Raw genomic sequence first — 26021 nt, 5'->3', positions numbered from 1 at the left:
GGGCAATATGCAAATGGTCGTGACACCCTCACGCCGTAATGACCGATCAGCAGGATGCTGCATGCAAGGCAGGTGCAGGTGGGTGGGGCTGTGTGCGCCGCAAGGCCAGGGGACATGAGGCTGAGTTCCCAGCCTGGCGCCAGCTGGGGATGTGACGCTGTTATTGTTTATTTATTAATAATTTATATATTCTTTTCATATACATTTTACTAATTTTCTTTCATCTCTGACACTTCTATTATAGAGAAAGGGCAAATAGCAATATTAAAATATTTCCTCTAATTAAGTCCCTTTTAATGTGCACAAATTTTGTGCACTGGGCCACTAGTATATTATGAATTAGAGGATTAAAATATAAAGCCTGACCTATTTTATTAGGTTGATCACTGTCTGTCTTTCATCTGACTAGCTGGGGTCTGGAGAGTTCTTTGTGGAAAAGCACCCAGTATTCGAAACCACATTGACAAGTTGTTTTTATGGGAGTGCAGGAAGAGGTTTAACTGTTGGCACATCCAGCAGATGTCTGGTGACACGGAGGAAAAATCCACAGGCTATGCAGGATTTCCCAGGCAGTGAGCCCAGGGCCAGCAGACCATGATGCAGCTATGCCAGTGCATTGGGCTTGGCCTTTATTATTATTATTTTATTATTATTATTATTGGGTTGGGGGGTTGGGGGCAGGGGAGGGAGGCTTGGCCTTTTAAATCAGTGTCCCTAACTAGAAATCTGTAGAGAGAAAGAAGGCTGTTCCCAGTTGAGATCCTCTAGATGCCTCTGATCAGCCATGCTTGGTGGAAATCTTTCCTAAAGATTGCCAAAAGTTCATTTCTGAGTTGTCTTTTTGGGACACCTTCAAATCCATGTTAGTGACTACAAACTCTCCAGGGTGCTGGCGCAGCATGTGGCTGCTGGAGCCTGGCTATAGCAGGTGTTCAGTTAGAAATGCTCTGGACTGCAAGCATTGTATCAGAATACACAAGTGGCAGTGTCACTTGAACACCTAGGAGGTTGTTTGAATTCTATAACATCTGGATGGAGAGGATGTGGCGCAGTGGTGTGGCGCCAGTGCTGCTGTGACTCTCTGGCTACAAGGTGGCTGCTGCAACCCACCTTTCTTAGCAGGCTGGAGCTTTGAGACTTCAGCCCTTCTGTTCTGTCAGAGTAGTGTTCTGGGAAAAGAGGAATCCTCTCAAATCTAGATATCACTTCCACATTCCACACTGGAAAAGGCAGACTGGAGAAGGGACACAGGACTGTGTGGATGAGTCTGCCCCTTTTTGTGAGGAGAGCAAATACTTTTTCAGAATCCCTGAGTGAGAAACCTTCACTCATATTTTTCCTTTCATATTTAGGTCTCTGATCCATCTAAAATTGATGTCTGAAGGTGGAATCACATAGGTTTCAAGGCTGAGCCCATACTCTGTTTATAAATGGCATTGGTGGCAGTTCTAGATTCAGACCCACTAGGTTTAAATCCTTCCTGGCTGTGCCACCTACTTGTTGTGTGATCTTGGGCAAGTTACCTCTCTGTGCTTCTGGTCTGTTAAAAGTGGGGATGCTGGTAGTTCATTTGAGAGTTAAATGAGTTGATAGCTAAAGAACTAAAAACAGTGCTTGGCGTGTAGTAAAATCAAAGTGAAAACCTCATGCTTCAAGCCAGAATGAGAATTTATTTGCAAAGCCACATCGTTCTGGGATCTGGGCAGGGAATCCCAAAGCCCAGTCAGTGGGGTGGTGAAGTATGTCACCGAGGTTACTGTTTCTTCTTCTATAGAAATTGCCAGCTGTGTTCTCAAAATGTCTGTTTCAGGGTACATTCTCACTGGCAGTGACAGTTCCCCTGACACCACAACTCCAGCACATTTGGTGGTGTCAGGCTGGCATTGTAACCTATCTGCTGTGCGTGAGATGGTCACCCTTTGTTGCCTTCCCTGAGCAGTTTCTCTGCAGAGGTCTGTCTTGAGCCATTCTACCATGGAGTTACTTGGGCTAGACTGGAGGCATGATAGTTCCCTGACACTTCTGAGTGAAGTCCTTAAAGCCCTGTACCACAATGCTTCTCTTGGATGGGAGAGGAAGACAGGAAATGAGAATGTGAAATCCTCATAGTCATATTGTGGACTGAATCAGTCAATGAAAGAACCAGGCTAACGCATTGATGTATAATTAATAGAATATAGGTCATTAGAGAAAACATGATTAATTGCAAGATGATCTCAGTGGCTGCCATATGTATAGTGGTAGAGGGCCTAGATTTTCCCAAGGCAAAGTCCTTTCTTCACATGGCAGCTTTTCTTCATTGGCAAGTGGGTAGAGGCAGTTGAATGAACAGATATTTTCCTGAGTCAGTATATCAGAGACTGGATGGGGGTGGGTATAATGGGAATCTTCTCTAAATGAAGAGGGATTGAACCACTTTATTGGTAGGTAATTTCCTGGTATCTCAATGTGAGGCTCTGATAAAGCCTAGAAAGGAGAATGCAGCTTATGGCAGAAGGCCCCAGTGGGCTTGGTTCTCCTTCACCGCAATCTCAAAGCCTAGATCAGCCGTTACACAGAGGAAAGAGGCCTGGCTACCCCTGTCAGCACTTGGTCAGGAGGGTGCATGTGGCCAGGCCATCTTAGAGTTTGGGTGAACATTGCCCAAGCTGTGTGTTCTCCAAGACAGAAAGCAGAAGAGAGCCTGCTGCCATCTCTGGACACCAGGAGAGCTTGTGGTCCTGGTCCCAGCCTTTGGGGCTAATAACCTGCCAACTGGCAAAGCAGGTGACAGCAACAGTCATAATCTCTGACCAGTCAGATTAGCCACACGTTTGTGTTTTTGTTGTTGTTTGTTTGTTTGGTCTTTAGAGAGGACCAAGTGAAAGGGAATGAAGAAGTGTGGGTGGATGAGCCCCTTCCTTCCTTCCTTCCTTCCTTCCTTCCTTCCTTCCTTCCTTCCTTCCTTCCTTCCTTTCTTTCTTTATTTCTTTCTTTTTCTTTTTTTTTAGAGAGAGAGAGGAAGGGAGGGAGAAGCATCAATTTGTGTTCCACTTATTTATATATTCATTGGTTGATTCTTGTGGGTGTCCTGTCAGAGGATTGAACCCACAACCTTGGGGTATTGGGACGACACTCTAGCCAACTGAGTTACTTGTCCAGGGCCTGGATGAGCCTTTCCATATGAGTTGGGATGGAAATACAAGGGAAGACTAGAAATGTCAGGTCCAGAAACACAGGAACAGAAAGGCCCAGGCACACCAGCTGCCTTGGGGTCAGGAGAGCAGCACCCTGGCTGGCAGAAGTATCTCACATGGAGCCATGGCGCTATCAAAACCTCATAGTATTTTTGCATGCCCCACTGCGGTTTCCCAAACTTGGATCCCTAACCGAAAGTGGAAATTAACTGTTTTTGATCCTCAGTGAAATTGAATTCACAGATGTGAAGGGCTGACTGTAGAATCACAAGTTATACATAGAATTTCGACTGTGTTCAAGGGCCACTGTACTTTGAAACATGATATAAGAGATTGGTTTTCAGTATGTTGATTGTGGAGTGATGGAACCATGATCAGACACTTCCCTGAAAGCCCATTTTATAAAACAGAACAAAGTGGAGCTGTTTTAGGTAAATGGGGGTGGGGAGGCCTGGAGCTTCACCCACTCCTCCCCTGACCCTCTGTAGTGTCTCCCCTGAGGACCATACTCAGGGGAGTTAAGGGTAGCACCTCCTGGGGCTCTAGTGAGGCCTGGCTCTGCCTTCAGCTGGCTTGGGCTCTAGACAACTCACTGAAGCATTCTGAACCTCACTTTCCATCAAGTGGACAGATCAGACTAGATCCAAGCGTTCTTCACCAGTTTCTGTGGACAGCTTCAGAGGTCTTTGACGTCTTTGAGACATGCAGTATTTTGTGGGGGGTTTTTTTCTTTTTTCTGGAGAGACATGATATAGTTTTATCAGCTTCTTAGAAGGATCATGTTCACCCAAACATGAAGGAGCACTGTATTGATTTCTGAGATCCCTTCCAGTTCAATCAATAAGTTATTTCTGTTGTATATGATAGAATCTCCCAAATTCAAACTGGCTTACACTTGCAAAGGCAACTTAATGGCTCTAGGACCTGAGAAAATCCCAGAGCTGGTCTGACCAGAGTCAGTATTCAGGTATTCTTCTCAAAATTCCACCCTTCTCCACTTCTGGGCTTGCCTCTCTCAGCTTTTACTTCATTCTCAGGTGTCCCACCCCTACTTCCAGGGAGCAAAGTAGCCCTCCAACAACCCCTGCCTTACATCCCGTCCTTTCCCCTCAGTAATTCCAGCAAAATTTCCAGGGCCAACTTTGATTAGCCCTGCTTAGGTCATGTGTTTCTCCCAGAACCCATAACTGTGGGTGAGGGGAGGAGCCACTCAGGCTAGGAGTTGGGCCAGGATGTCCTCTCACCCCCAGGTTCTTTCATCTGGGATTCTGTTTCTTGGTATAATCCTTGGGAAGCTTTGTGCTTGGCCCTGTGAGTTTAACATATGGGACAGGTGGGACAGGGTTATTGTTAGATAGTGGGTGTTCTGGGACATCTATAGCCCACCTTTGTTGCCATTTCTACAACCTCTTGGCATCTTCCTCTCTGCTGTGGCTCCTCCCATGTATGAGGGATACCAGACTGATGGACATCATAGCTTCCTCTATTTGGCAGGAAGAAGATTCCCAACCCAGAGAAACGAGTCTGTCAATGCTGATGAGTCTTTCAAGAGCCATATGCATCACTCTAGAGAAGGAAAGGGGGAAAATTAGAGCAGCATAAAAGCAAATTTTAAGAGGCAGCTATTAAAATTTTACAGGAGCTTTATTGCAGGGATTTTCTGACCATCCCAGGAATTTTTAAAATGGGAAGTCTGGTGATAAAGGAAAATGTTCTGGGGACTTATGGTTCCCTCCTGCCCTCCCAAGCATCTTGAAAATGAGAACTGTTAGGGACTCATAGACTAGCTTAGGGATAGTACCTACCCAACAGGCTATTTCTGAGTTTTTTAAAAAGTATGTATTTTTCTGTATTTGCTGTTTCTATGTATAGTAACTGTTTTTAAATTTTATTTTGTGCTTTCCTAATGACTTGGTAATGAGTTGTGGGAATCATCAAGAACTACAGTTGTCTCTCCCCTTTCACATTCGTTGAGAGTCATTTAGTTGTGTGAGCAAATACTAATGCAGGTCAGCCTGCTTCAGTATAAAAGGAAATGTATGGACTCAGTCTGTGACAATGTACATGTGATGGCTTCAGGCATGGCTGGATCCAGGGCCTCTCCTAAGGTTTCCAGGACCTAATTTCCTTTCAGCTCCCACCTCTGCATTTCTCTGTGTTGATTTTAACCTCAGGTAGTCTCTTGGGCAGCTCCCCGGGTATATCAACCACTTGCAGCTCTCAGGGAAATAATCTCTTTCCCTGTGGTCCCAGGACATGTCCTAAGCCTGCCATTTATTGGGCCTAGTCAGCCTGGCTTCAATGCCAGGGCCACCCTGAGCCATCTGAGGCCAGGGACAGGGAAGAGGGGGTACAGTGGCTTTCTTAGTCAGGCTAGGATCATATTAGTACCCCTCCCCTCTTCCTATGTGTAGGGTCATTCCCACAGGAGTTGAGTGGGAAAGGTGAGGTTCAGGGGGCTGAGATGCAATGTAAGTCAAAACAGCCAATGCTCAGTATCTGAGTCTACCCCCACCCCCAAATTATTATCTTTCCTGGGAACATGCTTCACCTTTCCCTGATCTCAGGTATAGTTTAGGAGTTCTTAATCTCAGGACCATTGACCCTTGAAGGATCCTTGCATGGAATTTAGAGGATTGTGAAGTTGGCTGGGAAGAAATTTACATCTTTATTTTCCCTACCATCTGAAATTTTAGCATTTTCACAACTGTATTAATTATACTTCTGTCACTGCTAGAAATCATAAATATTTCCATAGCACATTATAGTTGGTGAAGATGTAAAAAAAATATCATTTAGACTCATCTATTTCTAAATAACTAGTCATTGGATCTACCACTGAGATTTCGTAATTTAAAGCATTCATAAAGAAGCATGTTTTTTAAATATATTTTATTGATTTTTTACAGAGAGGAAGGGAGAGGGACAGAGAGTTAGAAACATTGATCAGCTGCCTCCTGCACACTCCCCACTGGGGATGTGCCTGTAACCAAGGCACATGCCCTTGACCGGAATTGAACCTGGGACCCTTGAGTCCGCAGGCCAATGCTCTATCCACTGAGCCAAACCAGTTAGGGCAAGAAGCATGTTTATTACTATATCTCAAATTTGGTTGTATTTTACAGATATTTTTGACATCTACACTAATAAAAGAGAAACATGTAAATTGACCGTCCCTCCACTACACTCACCACCCAATCAGGAGTGAGTATGCAAATTAACCTGACAAAGATGGCGGGTTAATTTGCATATGTAGGTGTCAAGCACCCCGGGAGGCGATGGTGGCTGCAGGCTCCCAGGACAATTGCCACCCCGGGAGGCAAGGCCAGCTGCACCAAGCCATGCCCGTGGGCTCCCAGGACCTTCGCCGGCGGAGAGCAGAGCAAGAGAGCAGGTGGAGAGTGGGAGGTTTAGAGGACTTGGCAGAGTAGGAGGACATAGAGCAGAGTGAGAGAGAGGGTGGCTTGCGAGGCGTGGCTCCCTCTGTCACCCCAGCTTCATCATCACAGCTGTAGAAACTGATAGCAGGGAGGAGGAAGTCCCACCCCCACAGAATCAGCCAGAATCAGCCATTGGTCAGACAGCTCTCAGTGGCCTGACAGCGAGGACTCTCATTCACCTGCATCTCAGACCGTGACAGTAGAGAGGTGGGACTATGTCTAAAGAACAACTGTTGATACAACGTAGCTCTGCAGCCGAAAGATGCTGGCGTTATCAACAGAAAATGTCTGAAGAGCAATGTGCGTCTGATCTTGCAAGAAGGCGGTGCCTGCAACAGAATGTATCTGAAGACCAACTACTGGAAAAACGTTGCTCTGATGCCGAAAAACACTGGTGTCATCAACAGAAAATGTCTAAAGACCAACGTGCCTTTGAATTTGAAAGAAGGCGGTGGCAATGACAGAATATGTCTAGAGAACAGTCATCAACAAGTACTACCAATACTGGTAGGAATTGTCTTCTCAGCAAAAATGGAGTACATGAGGATGCAATTCTTGAGCATAGTTGTGGTGGAATGACTGTAGATTTGAATTTTACCTATCACTAAATTTCTCTGATGAAAAACCATCTGATGGGAAATTTACTCGATGTTATAGCAAAGGGAAAGTCTGTCCAAATGATATACATTTTCCAGATTACCCAGCGTATTTTTAAAAATTAATGACAAACGAAGATCCTGACAGTAAAAATTTCATGGAAAATATTCCTTCCATAAATATTTCTTTTGCTTTCGCTTCCATGGGTGCAAATATTGCATTGCCATCCAGATATGGACCATACTGTTTTAGAATACATGGACAAGTTTATCACTGTACTGGAACTTTACATCCTTCAGATGGTGTTTCTCGGAAGTTTGCTCAACTCTATATTTTGGATACAGCCGAAGCTACAAGTAAAAAGTTAGCAATGCCAGAAAACCAGGGCTGCTCAAAAAGACTCATGATGAACATCAACAACCTCATGCATGAAATAAATGAATTAACAAAATTGTACAAGATGCTACATGAGGTAGAAAAGGAAGCCCAATCTGAATCAGCAGCAAAAGGTATTGCTTCCACAGAAGTAACAATGGCAATTAAATAGGATCGTAATAGTGACCCAGGTAGATACAATTCTCCCCATGTAACCGAGGTTGCTGTCATATTCAGAAACGAAGATGGAGAACCTCTTTTTGAAAGGGACTTGCTCATTCATTGTAAACCAGATCCCAATAATCCAAATGCCACTAAAATGAAACAAATCAGTATCCTGTCTCCTACATTAGATGCAATGACATCCTATTCTTTTTCCATATGGTGAAAAAGGCTGGGGAACAGATATTGCATTAAGACTCAGAGACAACAGTGTAATCGACAATAATACTAGACAAAATGTAAGGACACGAGTCACACAAATGCAGTATTATGGATTTCATCTCTCTGTGCGGGACACGTTCAATCTTACTTTAAATGCAGGAAAATTAACTCAACAGTTTATTGTGGATTCATATTCAAAAGTGGAGGCCAATTGGATAAATTTCATCAAAGCAAACCAATCTAAGTTGAGAGTTGAAAAATATAGTGGTTTGATAGATTATCTCAAATCTAGATCTGAAAATGACAATGTGCTGATTGGTAAAATGATAATACTTCCATCATCTTTTGAGGGTAGTCCCAGAAATATGCAACAACAATATCAGGATGCTATGGCAATTGTAACGAAGTGTGGCAAGCCCGATTTATTCATAACTACGACATGCAACCCCAAATGGGCAGATATTGCAAACAATTTACAATGCTGGCAAAAAGTTGAAAACAGACCTGACTTGGTAGTCAGAGTTTTTAATATTAAGCTGAATGCTCTTTTAAATGGTATCAGTAAATTCCATTTATTTGGCAAAGTAATAACTAAAATTCATGTCATTGAATTTCAGAAACGTGGACTGCCTCATGCTCACATATTATTGTTATTATTATTATTATATATATTTTATTGATTTTTCACAGAGAGGAAGGGAGAGGGATAGGGAGCTAGAAACATCAATGAGAGAGGAACATCGATCAGCTGCCTCCTGCACACCCCCTACTGGGGATGTGCCTGCAACCAAGGTACATGCCCTTGGCCGGAATCGAACCTGGGACCTTTCAGTCTGCAGGCTGATGCTCTATCCACTGAGCCAAACCAGTCAGGGCTCACATATTATTGATATTAGATAGTGAGTCCAAATTATGTTCCTCTCATTCCCTTTCAGTGTGTACGAATTTCATGCACCAGGCCACTAGTCTGAATATATATAATTGGTTTCCTTTGTAATCTTGTGTATTGCATTTTATACATTTAAAAACCTGATTTTGAGAAGAAATTTATGCCCTTTATCAGGCTGCCAACAGGAGTCCCTTGCATGAGAAAGGTTAAGAACCAGGAGCATAGGGGCAAGATTATTGAATCTGTTCTGATTTCTGTACCCTGGAAAGTTGGTTTGTTAGGGTTTCCTTCCTGGGGGGCTTCCTGGAGGAGCTGGCTAGTGTTTGAGCTTAATCTTGGCATGTGGGCAGCATTTGGGCCATAGTATTGGGGAAGCGGGTCAGGGAGACATTGTCAGCCGGTGGTTAGCCCTCTCTTCATTGACTGCCATGACTGTTGCCTGGCCAAGTAGTCTGGAGCAAGACTGCCTGGGTTCATCCCAGCTATAGTGTACTTTTGACTGGCTGGATGCCTCAGCTAGTGGGTTTCTTACCCACTCCATGCCTCAGTTTTCTCATCTGTAACATGGACATAATAATAGTATCTATCTATTTTTAGGGTTATTGGGAGAGTGAAATGAGTAGGCACATGTCTGCTAAGACAGAAGGTTCTAGGTTGTCCTTTCAGAGCTCATCTCCCTGACTTAGTAAATTCCTGGCCTAAACTGAAATGGGATGGTGAACAATATAGACCATGGCTTCTCAGTCTGAAGACATTCATTCATCCATGAAATATCTATTTAAATATGAACAACTATACAAAATATTCAAAAGCATCTATATATATAAAAGGCTAATACGCTAAGTGTCCGACCATCCAACTGGTCGCTATGATGTGCACTGACCACCAGGGGGCAGACGTTCAGCACAGGAGCTGCTGTGACGCACACTGGCCATTTACAGAGAAACGGCACGACAGAGCTGGCACCCACAAAGCAACACTTGGCTTCCCCCAAGTGGGACATGGGCCCCGCCACCACCCCGGAGCGACACCCCACCAGATCGCAGCTGACACTGCCAAGACCCCATGGAGCAAAATCCAGTCCACAGCCCAACCCAGCCCGGAAACGGTGCCTTATAGGCACCAGGTAATGACATCACATAGCAACGCCCGGCTTCCTCTCCCTAGCAACTAGCCTCCTTGTAGTTTCTTCGGCCTAGGAACATGACTTGCTTTATAGCCAGGTGGAAACATTAACACTTTAAACAAATGTCTGTGACACGTTTTCCTGTGCCTCATCTCATTTGATCCTCACAGAAGTCCTGGAGTAGATAGATAGGAGACTCAGTAGAATCCTATTTTCTTTTCATTAGCCGGAAAATGGAGATTTAGAAAACTTAGAAACTTGACCCGACTGAAAAGAAGTAAGAAATGGTGGACCTTGGAAATGACTTCAGGTTTTCTCATTGCACAGAATATAGTCATACTGCTGCAGTTAAATATTTCACCCTTTGTTCTCTCTGCACCATCTACATTAATAATCTGCTTCATGTTAATATTTACTGTTGTGTTGCTGACAGTTACCTGAAAGAGAAGTTGGGGTGCTTCACTCGGCTGGAAAAAGTTTAGCTAAATCGGAAAGCAGGTCTAATTAAGCAAGTTTATTCTATATATATAAAAGGCTAAGTTGACTTGCGCATGCGCAATACATATAAAGCTCACACTGGCGCCAATTGCACACGTGTTTTTTGATCTGTCATTGTCGATCGTGAATTTGGTTGCTACTTCTATTATATAGAAAGGGCAAATAGCAATATTAAAATATTTCTTCTAATTAACTTCCTTTCCATGTGCATGAATTCATGCACCAGGCCACTAGTAAATTAATAATATAAAGTTACATGTGAGGATAAGTGCTATTTCTCTGCCACTCCTCACAAGTGTCTGAAGGAAATGTGCTCAGAATGGCCCACTATCTGCCCCAGTCACCTCCCTGTCCTCCTCTCCTACCACTTGTCCCCTCACTCACCCTGCACAAGGCACATGGACCCCTGTTGCTACTCAAATGCTCCCCCTACATATACCTGCCTCAGGTCTTCTGCCATTCTGGTGACCTGGAATATTATTTCTCAGCTAGCCACATAGTTCTTAGTCTCTTATATTCATGTCTCTGTCCTCTCCTCAAGCCTCTGACCACTCTGTGAAATAGCAGCTGCATCACTCTCCGCACCCTGCTCCCTGACTTCATATTGTGTGTTTATTGTCTTCCTCACCTAATGGAATGCCTGCTCCCTGAGGATAACAACTTTGTTTTGATCACTGGTATCCCTTGGTACCTGGCACAGAGTAGGTGCTCAATAAATACTTGTTGAGGGAGTGAATTTGTAAATGACAGAATACAATTAGCAGAAAGGCTCCGGTTGGCCAAAAATATAGCCTTATTCTTTTCTGTCTCTGTAGAAGCACAATCTTTGACATCAGCTCTCCTGGGACCCTCAAGGAACACTAGAGTTCAGAATGTACTAAGGGTGAGTACAGTATGGTTATTTGTTTGCTTACATTTTACAACTAGTACACCTAAGCCTTTTTTTTTTTTAATGAATTTGAAAGAGTGTCAAGGAAAAGATGGAAGTCTCCTTCATTGCCCCTCTATACCAAAAGTCTAACTTCCTCAGAAGTAGTTACTGCCAGAAGTTGGGTAGGTGTCTTGCCAGACCTCTTCCCATTCATGATCATATATGTATATATGTGTGTGTGTGTGTGTATTTTTTTTTTAGTTTGCCATTTAAAGAGAAAAGCCATTCTTTGTGGCTGCTGCCTCTATAGCAGCTTCCCACTGTCCTCAACAGTAATATACCTTGGAAATCTTTGTTCATAGCATTCATCAGTGTGTCATTCTTTTTTCTCAACTTTTTAAACTCAGTTTTTTAAATTTACAGAAAGTAAAATTCAATTTTTGGTATGTAGTTTCTGAGTTTAGGCAAATGCATGCAGTTGTGTGTAACTGTCACTACAATCATGATAGAAAATGGCCCCATCATCCACGCATGTGGATGTGCTGTTCCTCCATAAACAAAAAATATAGTGTAGGTATCCTATATAATAGAAGCCTAATATGCAAATTGTCCCCTCTACTGGGAGTTTGACTGGGAGTTTGACTGCTCACTATGACGTGTGCTGACCACCAGGGGGCGGTGCAGAACATGGCGGGCATCAGCTACACAGAGCTGGCAGCGGGCAGCAGTGGAGGCATTGCCGGCTCCAATGGACCCTGACCAGAGTGGGCCCGAGGTGGTATAGTGGAGCAGGTGAGTGGGCAGCACCAGGCCAAGACAGGTGTGAGTGGGGCCCAATCGCCCCAATTGCCCCGCAGATGGCGGGCATGCATACAGTTGTGTAACTGTCACTACAATCATGATAGAAAATGGCCCCATCACCCACCCGTGTGGATGTGCTGTTCCTCCATAAACAAAAAATATAGTGTAGGTATCCTATATAATAGAAGCCTAATATGCAAATTGTCCCCACCCCAAGCCTTCACCACCATGTGTTATGCATATCTATACAAAAAAAAGCCTAGGTGGCTCTCACCTAGATCATGTGGGGACCCAGGGGCCCAGGTGCTGCCCAAGGCCCAGAGGTCAACTGGGACCTGCCCTTCCACGCCAGACGCTTGCGCTTCAATCGCCGGCCAGGCCTTGGGACTGTATCTGTGCACGAATTTCATGCACCAGGCCTCTAGTTTACACATAATTACACTTAAGGGTTTCGAATATGTTACATATATGTGTTATGCATATCTGTACAGTTTCATGGGGATTGTTAATGAATACCTTCTTATGTTTCTTTGGGATAGAGTCTAAGCAGGGGAGTGGGCCTCAAATTATGAGGCATTCCTGTTGGGCCATTTCTAAGTAGGACACCAGCCTTTGTTGGCAGGATGCAGGGAGGGTGCTTAGGGCAGCGGTTCTCAACCTGTGGGTCACGACCCCGTTGGGGGTCGAACGACCCTTTCACAGGGGTCACCAAAGACCATCGGAAAACACATATATAATTACATATTGTTTTTGTGATTAGTCACTATGCTTTAATTATGTTCAATTTGTAACAATGAAAATATATCCTGCATATCAGATATTTACATTACGATTCATAACAGTAGCAAAATTACAGTTATGAAGTAGCAACGAAAATAATTTTATGGTTGGGGGTCACCACAACATGAAGAACTGTATTAAAGGGTCGCGGCATTAGGAAGGTTGAGAACCACTGGCTTAGGGGGTGTTGTCTGATTCTCAAAGCACCAAGACTCCAACACGGTAGAAAGTGGGAGAGTAAAAGATTCTGGCATCCAGACTCTGGATTCAGGCAGTGAGTGATGTTGGCTCAGTTGCAGACACTAGTCAGTGGAGCTTTGGGAACTGAGTGGATCTAGGCAGTAACTTCTCTCTTGGCTGTTTATTGAATACCATTGCATTTCTTCATTCTGACCTAAGGTTCTGCCTGGATACCAGTAGAATGTTTGTGGGACAGTCTCTAGGGTCCAGATTTCCATCAAAGGATGCTTCTTAGCACAATTTTTAACTTCTTATTTGAAGTAATTTTAGTTTTACAAAAATGTTGTAAAAATAGTACAGAATTTATATACACATACCCATCACCCAACTTCCCCTAATATTCCTATCTTAAATAAGTTTAACACAACTGTTCAAACGAAGAAATTAACACTGGTCCAGTATTATGAACTAAATGACAGACTTTAGTCACATTTCACTAGTTTTTCCACTGATGTCCTTTTTCTGTCCCAAGATCTTATCCAGGACCCCATACTGCATTTAACTGTCATGTCTCCTTAATCTCCGATCTATAACGGTTGTTCAGAAGACAACTACTATGTTATTTTGTAGACTGTCTCAGTTTGGGTTTGTCTGATGTTTTCTCATGTCTAGAGGTTATGCATATTTGGCAGAACACCACAGAGGTCATGTGCCCTCCTCAGCGCATTGTATCAGGGAGTTCTTGGTGTCCATGTGTCTTATCACTGGGGCTATTAACCTGTATCACTTGGTTAAGTTGCTGTCTGCTGGGTTCCCCTTCTTCTTTCTTTCTTTCTTGTTTTTTTTTTAATAAATATTGTTGAAAGTATTGCATATGTCACCCTTTTTTCCCATTGACCCTCTCCAGGCCTCCCCTGCCCCCACCCCAAGCCTTCACCACCCTATTATCTGTGTCCATGTGTTATGCATATCTATACAAAAATAAAAAGCCTAGGTGGCTCTCACACGACTCCCTCATGTTATCACAGGATGGCCGCCCCCACGTCATCACAAGATGGCCACCACAAGATGGCCGGCAGGGGAGGGCAGTTGGGGGTGAGATCAGGCCAGAGGGGAGGGCAGTTGGGGTGACCAGGCCAGCAGGGGAGGGCAGTTAGGGGTGACCAGGCTGGCAGGGGAGGGCAGTTGGGAGCAATTGGGCTGGCAGAGGAGCAGTTAGGCGTCAATCAGGCCAGCAGGGTAGCTGTTGGGGGTGAAGGGGCCGGCAGGGTAGCGGTTAGGAGGTGATCGTGCTGGTAGGCAGAAACAGTTAGGGCAATCAGGCAGGCAGGCAGGTGAGTGGTTAGGAGCTAGCAGTCCCAGATTGTGAGAAGGATGTCCAAGAGGTCCCAGATTGGAGAGGGTGCAGTCGGACATCTCCCGAGAGGTCCTAGATTGGAGAGCGTGCAGGCTGGACTGAGGGACACCCCAACCCCCTGCCCCATGCACGAATTTTGCGCAGCGGGCCTCTAGTATGCATATAAGGTCTTTGGTTGATTACCTCCCACCCACCCACCCTCCTCTCCAAGATTCCGCACTCTGTTCCATGCTTCTATGTCTCTGGATCCACTCTGTTCATCAGTTTATTTTGTTAATTAGGTTCCATATAGGAGTGAGATCATATGATACTTGTCTTTCTCTGTCTGGCTTATTTCACTTAGCTTTATGTTCTTCAGGTCCCTCCTTGCTGGCTCAAAGGGTAAGAGATTCTTCTTTTTTACAGCTGCATAGTATTCCATGGTATAAATGTACCACAGCTTTTTTATCCACTCATCTATTGATGGGCACTTGGGCTATTTCTACATCCTAGCTATTGTAAACTGTGCTATGAATATAGGGGTGCATACATTCTTTGTGATTGGTGTTTCAGGTTCCTTAGGATATATTCCTAGAAATGGGATCACTGGGTCAAAATGGCAGTTCCATATTTAACTTTTTGAGGAAACTCCATACTGTTTTCCATAATGGCTGCACCCGACTACATCCCACTGGCAGTGTACTAGTGTTCCCTTTTCTCCACATCCTTGCCAGCACTTGTCATTGTTGATTTGTTGATGATAGCCATTGTGACAGATATGAGGTGATAACTCATGGTTAAAATTTACATCTCTTTGATGACAGTGACTTTGAGCATTTTTTCATATGTCTCTTGGCTACCTGTATGTCCACTTTGGAGAAGTGTCTATTTAGGTCCTTTGCCCATTTTTTTTTTTTTTAAATATATTTTATTGATTTTTTACAGAGAGAAAGGGAGAGAGATAGAGAGTTAGAAACATCGATGGGAGAGAAACATCGATCAGCTGCCTCCTGCACATCTCCCACTGGGAATGTGCCCGCAACCCAGGTACATGCCCTTGACCGGAATCGAACCCGGGACCTCTCAGTCCGCAGGCCGACGCTCTATCCACTGAGCCAAACCGGTTTCGGCCCTTTGCCCATTTTTTAATTGGATTGTCTTTCTTTTGTTAAGTTGTATGAGTTCATTATATATTTTGGATATTAACCCTTTATTAGATGTATCATTGCCAAATATGTTCTTCCACATAGTGGGCTCCCTTTTTATTTTGTTGATGGTTTCTTTTGCTGTGCAGTAGCTTTTTATTTTGATGTAGTCCCATTGTTTATTTTCTCAATTTCCTTTGCCCTAGGAGATGTATCCATAAACATATTGCTATGAGAGATGTCTGAGATTTTGCTGCCTATGGTTTCTTCTAGGATTTTTATGGTTTTCCGATTTACGTTTAAGTCTTTTACCCATTTTGACTTTATTCTTGTGTATGATGTAAATTGGGGGTCTAATTTCTTTTTTTCTTTTTTTTTTTTTTTGCATGTATCTGTCCAATTTTCCCAACACCGTTTATTGAAGAGACTGTCTTGACTCCATTGTGTGCTTTTGCCGCCTTTGTCAAATATTAATTGAGCGTAATGGCTTAGGTCGATTTCTGGGTTCTCTATTCTGTTCCATTGATCCAGATGCATGGTTTTGTGCCAGTACCAGGCTGTTTTGATTATGGTGGCTTTGTAGTATAACTTGAAATCTGGTATTGTGATTCCTCCAACTTTGTTTTTCTTTCTCAAAATTGCTGCAACTACTCGGGGTCTTTTTTCATGCCATATAAATTTTTGGAGTACTTGTTCTAGATCAGTGAAATATGCTATTGCTATTTTAATAGGGATTGCATTGAATCTTTAGATTGCCTTGAATAATATACATTTTAATGATGTTGATTCTACCAATCCATGAACGCGGTATATTCTTCCACTTGTTTATATCTTCTTCTACCTTTTTTTTTCTACATCATATAGTTTTCCAAGGACAGTTCTTTTGCCACCTTGGTTAAGTTTATTTCTAAGTATCATCATTTGTTTGTTGCAATGGTAAATGGGATTATTTGTTTAGTTTCTCTTTCTGTGAGTTCATTATTGGTGGGGGCCGGCTGGTTTTCCCTGAAGGGTGTCCCGGATCAGGGTGGGGGCCCCGCTGGGGTGCCTGGCCAGCCTGGATGAGGGGATGATGGCTGTTTGCAGCTGGTCCCACCTCCTTCAGGGTGGGGGTCCCCACTGGGGTGCCTGGCCAGTCTGGGTGAGGGGCTGAGAGCCGTTTTCTGGCTGGCGGGTGACTGAAGCTCCCAACCTCTCCTTTTTTTCTTTTTTTTTTTATTCTGGGATTTATTTACCTTCTGTGGCTGTCACTGGAACTGAGAGCCGGCTTTAGCTCTGTGGCTCGGCTCTGAGGCCTTGGCTGCTGAAAGCAGGTATCTGGGTTTGTTTGGGTTCTATAATTGAAACACTGTTGCAACTCCAGCTCCGCTGGCTGGCTGAAAGCATGGGGTTTGTTTAGCTTCTATATTTGCAACATTGTTTCTTAGACTGCAGCTCAGAGCCCAGCAGAGGCAGGCGGGGAACCTTGGCTTCCTCCTTCACTGGAGCAAGCAAGCCTCCTGTTTGCTTCAGCTGCCTGGCTTCCGGCCGCCATCTTGGTTGGCAGTTAATTTGCATATCCAACTGATTAGCCGATGGGAAGGGTGTCGGGGTTATGGTCAATTTGCATGTTTCTCTTTCATTAGATAGGATAGGTGGTTTCAGTCGTTATTTACCCACTTTCATTTCTGATTTTATTTTTCTGGGTCCTCTCTCTTTGTTTCTTGATGAATCTGGCTAATGGTTCATCAATCTTATTTATCCTTTCATTGGTTTTCTTGTGTGTTTTTTTGTTTGTTTGTTTTTTGGTGTGTTTTTTTTTTAGTCTCTGTCATTTATTCCTGCTCCAATCCTTATTTCCTTCCTGCTACTTACTATGGGCTTTGTTCTCTTTTTAGTTCTTTATGTTGTAGAGTTAAATAGTTTATTATTAATTTTTCTTGTTTTCTTGAGGTAGGCCTGTAATGTTATGAACTTCCTCTTAGGACTGCTTTTCCTGTGTCCCAGAGATTTTGGGTTGTTGTGTGTTTATTTCCATTTGTTTCCAGGACCATTTTTATTTCATACTTGATCTCGTTGGTAACCCATTCATTGCTTAATAACATGCTATTTAGCTTCCACGTGTTTGAATGTTTTGGGGAATTTTTACTGTAATTGATTTCTAATTTCATTCCACTGTGATCTGAAAAGATGCTTGATATGATTTCAGTCTTGAACTTGTAGAGACTTGTTTTGTGTACTAACATGTGGGCTATCATTGTGAGTGATCCATGTGCACTTGAGAAGAATGTATATTCTGTAGCTTTTGGGTGAAATGTCCTATAAATGTTAGTTAAATCCATTTGATTCAGTGTGTCCTTTAGAGTTTCTGTTTCCTTGTTAAGTTTTTGTCTGGAAGATCTCTCCACTGAAGTCAGCAGGGTCTTAAAATCCCCTACTGTGACTGTATTGTTGTTGATGTTTCCCTTAAAGTACTCTAGAAGTTTTTTATATATTTAGGTGCTCCTATATGGGGTCATATATGTTTACCAAGGTTATATCCTCTTGTTGCATAAATTTCTGTAGTATTATGGTGTGACCTTTGTTGTCTCTTGTGATGTATTTAGAAATGTATTTTGTCGGATATGAGTATTACTACTCCAGCTTTTTTTGTTTTCAATTTGCATGGAATTTTTTTTCTATCCCTTCACTCTCACCCTGTGTGTGTCTTTTGTTCTGAGGTGGGTCTCTTGTAGGCAGCATATAGTTGGGTCATGTTTTTATATCCATTCAGCTACCCTATGTTTTTTTATGGGAGCATTTAATCCATTTACATTTAAGGTTATTATTGATAGGAGTTTACTTATTTATTGCCATTTTAATTCTGTATGCCTAGGTTTCTCTCTATTTCTTCTTCTCATTACAGAAGTCCCCTATAGCATTCCTTGTAATGCTGGCTTGGTGGCAGTGTACTCCTTTGGCCTTTTTTGTCTGGGAAGGTCTTTATTTGAGCATCTATTTTGAATGATAGCCTTGCTCAATATAGTAATCTTGTGGCCTGTATTGTTTCTGATGAGAATCAGGTGTCAGCCTTATGGGAGCTCCTTTGTAGGTAACAGTTTGCTATTCTCTTGCTGCCTTTAAAATTCTCTCTTTGTCTTTAACTTTTGGCATTTTAATTACGATGTGTCTGAGTGTGGGCCTGTTAAGAGTCCTCTTGCCTGGGACTCTCTGTGTCTCCTTAACTTGTGTGGCTTTTTCCTATACCACATTAGGGAAGTTTTTTGCCATTATTTTTTCAAACACGTTCTCTATCTTGTTCTCATTAACACCTGCTCTTCAAATATTGTTAGGTTTCACGTGTCACATGGTCCCCTTAAACTGTCCTCCTGTTTTTTAATTGTTTTTTCTTTTCAGTTCTCTGTTTGAGTGATTTTTTTCAACCCTGTCTGTAATTCACTGATCTGATCCTCAGCTTCCCCCAATCTGCTGTGTATTCCTTCCAATGTGTTGTTTATTTGTGCTATGTTATTCTTTATTTCTGTTTCCATAGTTGGTAACCCATCTTTGTTTACCATAGTTATTTCTTTGTCTCCTCATTTTGGATGACTGTTTGGATTTGTGATCATGTATTAATTCAGTGGTTCTCAACCTTCTGGCCCTTTAAATACAGTTCCTCATGTTGTGACCCAACTATAAAATTATTTTCATTGCTACTTCATAACTGTAATGTTGCTACTGTTATGAATCGTAGTGTAAATATCTGACATGCAGGATGGTCTTAGGCGACCCCTGTTGAAAGGGTCATTCGACCACCAAAGGGGTTGTGACCCACAGGTTGAGAACCACTGTATTAGGTAGATCTGCTATGCCTCTCAATCTCTAGTGCAGGACAGTGTCAAACACTGTTTCTGACTAATTAGATCAGGCAAAGACTCAAAGCCTCCAGAGACTGCCTCTGACTACAGACTGATAGGATTTCATCTTGAATAGCCCTCAGGCAATTATCCACAGTTGAGGTGAGTTTTTCAACCGGGGCAATCACTCTTGCCTGGAGGGTAGTTGTTATTTTCAGTCTTTTTATAGGCCTCAGACACTCCCGCACTGTGGGCAAGGGGTTTTCCAATAAGGTGAGTCAACTGTCTTTCCCCCAGGCAAAGCTGCCTGTCTAGCAACTGTCTGCATGAGAAAGATGACCTCCACAGTTTGAGGGAATGACTCAGCACAGGAAAGCAGAGTGTCTGTCTGCCTTCTGAGTTCTAACCCTAGATTCCCCAACCCTGGCTTCTGCTGTCACAGCTGCAATCCACTCTGCCCTCCCTCTGTTGGAGCACAAGGAGAGTGGCTCCACAGGGAATTTTGTGCATTGACCCTTTAGAGCAGTGGTTCTCAACCTTGGCTGCACATTAGAATCACCTGGGAATCTTTTTAAATCCTGATTTCTGGGCCTCATCCTCCAGAAATTCTGTTTCTTTGTTATGGGGTGGGGCCACAACATTAGTAACAAGAAACAGAATTTCTGGAGGATGAGGCCCAGAAATCAGGATTTTAAAAAGATTCCCAGGTGATGATTCTAATGTGCAGCCAAGGTTGAGAACCACTGCTTTAGAGGGTGCCTGCATTTCCAGCTATCCCTCCCTGGCAGACAGCAACCCGCTGCTTTTCCCAGCCAGATATTATGTGGGTACCCTTCTCAGTTCTGGAGCTCTCTGCTGTGAGGCCCAGCTTAGGGATTAAACCACAGAGTTCTTGGTGGCAACCCCCTACAGCTGAGATATCTCTCTGGACCTTCAGTTGCTGTCTGTGGGAGCCGGACCAGCTCTTTTGCGCCTCCTACAGGTCTCCATTTTCCATCCTTGGTTATCAAAGTTCTCTCCAGCGAGTCTTCCGTTGATTATTCAGGAAATTTTTCTGTATTTTAGTTGTAATTTCAGTTTGGTCCTGGAAGCGTGTCCATGCAGCATCCGCTTATTCTGCCACCATTTTTAATCTCCTGATTTCTCTACTATAAAGTGACTGTTTTTCCCTTTGTAATTGATACATATCTTGGGGGAGGTACTTTGAAACTATGCTTATTTCTCCTCAGATTTCCTCCCACTAATTTTGGCATGCATCTTGCCTGCAACATTTATTACTGTGGTAGTTACCTAATGGTGATTTTTGTATGTCCCTTATTTCTTCTACATTTATTAATTATCCACATAATTAATTCTGAAAGGATGACCTGTTCTCATTAATTTCAGGTTTTGGTTAACATGTTTCTATGTGGCTTCAAATATTCATTTTATCCTAACAATATATTCCTGGTTAATGTGGTGAAATTTCTTAAGTTCTTTTTTTTTTTTTTAATTATTAGTTAAGGTATTACAAATGTGGAAATTTCTTAAGTTCTGAGTGAATTTCTGATATTACCTCTCAGACTTCAGAAGAACCAGCATTTTTTCTATATGGTAAGCCTTTGAGCCTTAGGGAACTGGAAAGCAGAAGATGGGGTTTCATTTGCTCATGCATTTGCTTCTTTCCTTTATTGAAAAAAATAAGCATTGAGTACCTACTGTTATGTTCCAGGCACAGGGATTGAGGAATGAACAAAATAGACAAAATCCTTTCTCTGACATTCTACTGGACATAAAAATAGATAAGCAATTGAAAACAGGATAAGTTGAATGGGGACAAGTAACTACAGAAATCAGTAAAGCAGGAAGGGGACTCACTGGGCATAACCAGGGTGATTTTAGGCAAGATGATCTGGAAAGGTCTCTCTTAGGAGGCCCTGAATGGAGGGAGTAAGGCAGGTGTCCAACCTAATTTTTCCACCATCAGGTGGGAAATCTAAACAAATTATCTCACTTTGGATCAGGGTTTTAGGATTCATAGAAAACTGAAAAATGTGTCCCCTCTCTGAGTGGTAGCTCCTACTTACCTGTAGCTCACTGTTGCACTGTGGAAATGCCAAATCTTCTGATAGTTTTTCCCCAGTAGAAGACAAAAATTAGGAATTCTTGCTAGTCCATTGCACCCAAATTATGCTGTATCAGATAATTTCTAGTGATATGTGGATGAATATATTTTGTTTTCATTGTATTTATTTATTGAGTTACTTTTGTAATAAAGGATTCCTATTTTGCATTTTAGTGGTAATGCAGATTCCTTTTTAAATATATGTGTGTATATATACATAAATATATTTTACTGTAAAAATAAGCTGATTTAAAGGAAATCCTATATAATAAAAGGCTAATATGGAAATCGACTGAATGGTGGAATGACCAGTCACCATGATGCGCACTAACCACCAGGGGAAGACGCTCAACACAGGAGCTGCCCTCTGGTGGTGAGTGTGCTCCCACGGGGGTGGAGGGGGGTACTGGGAGGAGTGCAGCTCAGCCAGAAGCTGGGCTCATGGCTGGCAGTGCAGTGGAGGGCGCAGACTGGGCTGAGGGGACACCCCCTCCAATGCATGAATGTTGTGCACCGGGCCTTTGGGATTGACTAAATATTCAGCTGGGGCAGATGTAGCTGAAAAGGAAGAGGAGAGCACAGTGACTGAGGTTTTTGGTAAACACTGTTCTGGCTCAGTTCACTCTTTCTCCTCTAGATCTGGGGCTCTCAACCAGGAAACTGAACTGAGTTTGACAAATGATTACCACGGACTTGTGCTCCGAGCCATTTGTGTCATGGTGGGTGCATCAGTCAGGAGTGCTTTCAGGTACAAAAACAGACAGCTCACAACAGCTTAAACAAATGAGGATTGATTTCTCTCCCATCACAATAAGCCTGGAGGTAACTTGACTACCATTAGTTGAGAGGCTAGCTAGGCTGAGTGTTGTTCAGGCTGGAACCTCTGATTTGCTTGGCCTTCCCCTCATGGTTACAAGGTTGCTGCTGCAGCTCCAGCCAGAACAAGGAGAGGGAGGCTCAACTCCAGCAACATGTATTTTTCAGTTCTGGATTGCTTAAGCACTCCCAGATTCCCCACAGATTATTCCACTTACATCTCATTGGCCAGAAATGGGTCACATGGCCTCCCCCAGCTCCTAGGAGGGCGGGAAATTTCATTTAGCTTCTCAGCCTCTCCTGAGGAGGAAGCCAAAGAAAGAACAAATTGAAGGTCTGCAGCCAGGAGTGCCTGGCTCTACAAGGGAAGGAAAACAATAATAATTAACATTGGTGGGTGTTGACTGTGCCAAGCCCTGCTGTACGCATTTTCCATGCATGATCTCATTCAGTCCTTCCTTACACCCAGCTTATTAAGTTGCTGCTATGATCTCCCCATAGGAATGGCTTGGAAACTGAGGCACAGAGTGGTGAAGTCATTTGCCAAGTAGAGGAGCCAGGATGGGAACCTTTGCAGTTTGTCTCCACAGCCCTGACTCTTGGCCGCTATGCTTTGTTGCCTCCACAAGGACCTGGATGCCCAGACAGCTAGCTCTCTGACCTCAGTTTAAATTCTTCCAGTGAGGGAGGAAGAGACCAGCATGTTTTACTTTGGAGAAATTTTTATCATTAAAAACTTGTGCCCTGACCGGTTTGGCTCAGTGGATAGAGCGTCGGCCTGCGGACCGAAGGGTCCCGGGTTCGATTCCGGTCAGGGGCATGTGCCTTGGTTGCGGGCATATCCCCAGTGGGGGGTATGCAGGAGGCAGCTGATCGATGTTCCTCTCTCATCGATGTTTCTAACTCTCTGTCCATCTTCCTTCCTCGCTGTAAAAAATCAATAAAATATATTTTTTTAAAAAAACAAAAAACAAACAAAAAAAAACTTCTTGTGAATCACATCTGCTCTGTGTAACTATCTCTCACTACTTCTGGTCCAGTCTGGTGAGCAGCACCAGCGACTTGTCTTCCTGGCTGCTCTTCAAGACTTGCAAATGGCTGAGAAGACTTCTCTTGACCTCCCTTTCCGCAAACAAATTGTATCTGTGCTTTTCATTATTCTTCCCAGAATGAGGTGTCTGGCCTTGGGGTTTTTCCTTTCTTTGGGTTCTGCTGGTCGACTCAACAACATTTAGCATGTCCCTCCTCTGTGCCTGTCTGTGTAATGCTGAGTTGTGGGTGAGACAGCTTTGTGCCTGGGTGGTCCTGCTCTCACTGGGCTCTTCATCTAGCGAGGGAGGCAGCCCTCAGTGACAGCTCATAGTGGTCAGGGTTGTATGGGGAATCCAGGGGATAATGGGAGTCCAGAGGAGGTGCCCAGCCCTGCTTGGGGTTCTGAGAGGACTCCTGGAAGCAAATTTGGGTCTGAGAGGAGGAATAGATATGCATCAAGGAGCAGGTTTTCCTTTCTGAATCTCCCCTCCCTTCCTCTATATAAAGGGTTTGGACTTGGGTTTCCATTCATCCATTCACCCATCCATTTAACATTGACCGGGCATATCCCATTTCTGGTCCTGTGTTAGGCACTAGGCTTACAGGGATAACCTCCTAGAAAGATGATACCGTGAGAGATTCTGTTTCTCCTAAGGTTGTCTTGAGAATTAAAATGTGATTACGAGTCTCTAATACTTAGAGTAGTCATAATAGATGAGCTGGTGGTGATGACCGAGCTTACATTCATTAGCCCCTACTACATGTCAGAGGTTAGGCAGCTTAGTCACCAGCCCATAAGGTAATAAACTTTAGCTGCTGCTGTTGTGATTGTTCATTCACCACATATGAGTATTTACCTTATGTCCAGCACCAAGCTTGCATGGTGCCTGGATATGGTAGAACTGTGCTCTGGGAACAGGGCTTGTCGAGTTGAGACCTGGGCCAGAAATTTCATGGCAAAAGACAGGAGTTTCTTTGGTCTATTTGGAAACCCGTAGCTGTTGTCGTTTCACCCCTTTCCCTCTAGTTCCCAGGCTTCTCGCACTGGCTTCTAACACATGGGCTGCTCTTGACCCCTGTGGCCAGAATGCATGGATGCTCTGCTCAGTCCATCAGTTGAGTCCCAAATTAGACCTGACAGTATGGTTTATTCTCTGGGATGGAGCAGGGAGGGCAGAGGAAGGCTGTCAGCCCGAATTAGTTCAGGCCCTTCATGCAGCATTGCTGGTTCAGCTTCCTCCAGCTAAAAGAGTTTTCCAGGGTATTAGGGCTCCTCCCACCCCCAGGGGCTGAGATTTAGCTGTGATTCCTGAGAAGCTGTGTTCGATAAGGACCTCCAAGGCAAGCTCTGTCTGAAGGAAGCCAGGGCTCTGGGTCCTTTCATCTGCTGTATCAGGAACTGAAAGTGGTGATTCCCAGGGAGTGCAGACCAGCTCGATGGTTTGATTTACAATTTTTCGACTTTACAGTGGCGCAAAAGTGACATGCATTCAGTAAAAACCATACTCCAAATTTTGAATTTTTATCATTTCCAGGGCTGGCAGTATGTGGTGTGAGATGCTCTCATTATGCCGGGCAGCAGCATTGAGATGATTTTGCCCATCTGTAGACTAATATAGTGTGGGCAAAGCTGAGATATGATGTTTGGTAGGTTAGGTGTATTAAATGCACTTTTGACTTCCCATATTTAAGCTGAATTTATTGGGATGTGACCCCATCATAAGTCAAGGAATATCTGTAGCTGTTCTATATCACCCTTGTCCTTTCTTAAAATTACTATATTTTTATTGATTTCAGAGGTGAAGGGGGTGGGGGAAGAGAGAGAAAGAGAAACATCAGTGAGGAGAGAGTATCATTGATTATCTGCCTCCTGCATGCCCCACACTGGGGATTGAACCATGGCTTCCTGGTTCATAGGTCGACGCTAAGCCACTGAGTCATTCCTGCTGGCCAGGCTCACCCTCATCCTTCCACTGAGGTTCAGTTCTGGCAGCTGGAGTCCACTTCCTTGCTCCTCACCTCCCAGTCCGTGATCACAATCGCCTCTGCCTCTAGCTGCTTGCATTTATTCCCAGGACTGCCAGTGATAGGCAGGATTCTGTTGTGGTAACAAATCAAATCCTGAAATCTTGGAGGTTGGGACACAACAGATGTCAATTTCTTCTTTTTTTTTAATATATATTTTTATTGATTTCAGAGAGGAAGGAAGAGGGGGAGAGAGAGAGAGAAACATCAATGATGAGAGAGAATCATTGATTGGTTGCCTTCTGCATGCCCCCTGCTGGGAAGTTGAGCCCGTAACCAGGGCATGTGACCTTGACTAGAATCAAACCCAGGACCCTTCAGTCCACAGGCTGATGCTCTATCTGCTGAGCCACATCAGCTAGGGCCAGATGTCAGTTTCTTACTTAGTGCATAAGGTAGATCAGGGTGGGGCTTCACTTTATACATCAGGGCCCCAGACAAACAGGCTCCCTGTCTTAAAGCCTCATGACTGGAACACAACCTCCAGGGTCAAAACTGCAGAACAAGGGACCTAGAAGGTCGCACAGCAGACTTAGAGAGTGACACAGTTCTTTTCTGCTCACCCCTGGAATTAGTTGTGTGACCCTGCCCAACTACAGGGGGCTGGAAATGTGGGTGATTCAGTGAGTAG

The 26021-nt window shown here is 43.6% G+C and overlaps 1 protein-coding gene across 18 annotated transcripts in view; it reads left to right on the top strand.

Annotated features, from left to right (window-relative positions):
- The window catches only part of SIPA1L3 (signal induced proliferation associated 1 like 3), a 309889-nt gene that overhangs the window by 83137 nt on the left and 200731 nt on the right, over positions 1-26021 (top strand). For 13 of the 18 annotated variants that reach the window (XR_004973699.1, XM_036346836.1, XM_036346841.1 and 10 more), the window contains 2 exons: positions 11301-11368; positions 12029-12148. The exons of 2 other annotated variants lie outside the window; for them this stretch is intronic. The gene's annotated coding sequence lies outside the window, so the exon portion shown is untranslated. The remainder of the gene's footprint in view (positions 1-11300; positions 11369-12028; positions 12149-26021) is intronic. 3 more of the 18 variants (XM_036346829.1, XM_036346825.1, XM_036346826.1) reach the window with 1 other exon arrangement.

The sequence above is a fragment of the Myotis myotis genome, unplaced genomic scaffold (genome assembly GCF_014108235.1).
Source record: "Myotis myotis isolate mMyoMyo1 unplaced genomic scaffold, mMyoMyo1.p scaffold_m19_p_19, whole genome shotgun sequence".
NCBI classification, from domain to species: Eukaryota; Metazoa; Chordata; class Mammalia; order Chiroptera; family Vespertilionidae; genus Myotis; species Myotis myotis.
The sequence above is the reverse complement of the archived record's forward strand: the minus strand, read 5'-3'. Positions and strand labels throughout refer to the sequence as shown.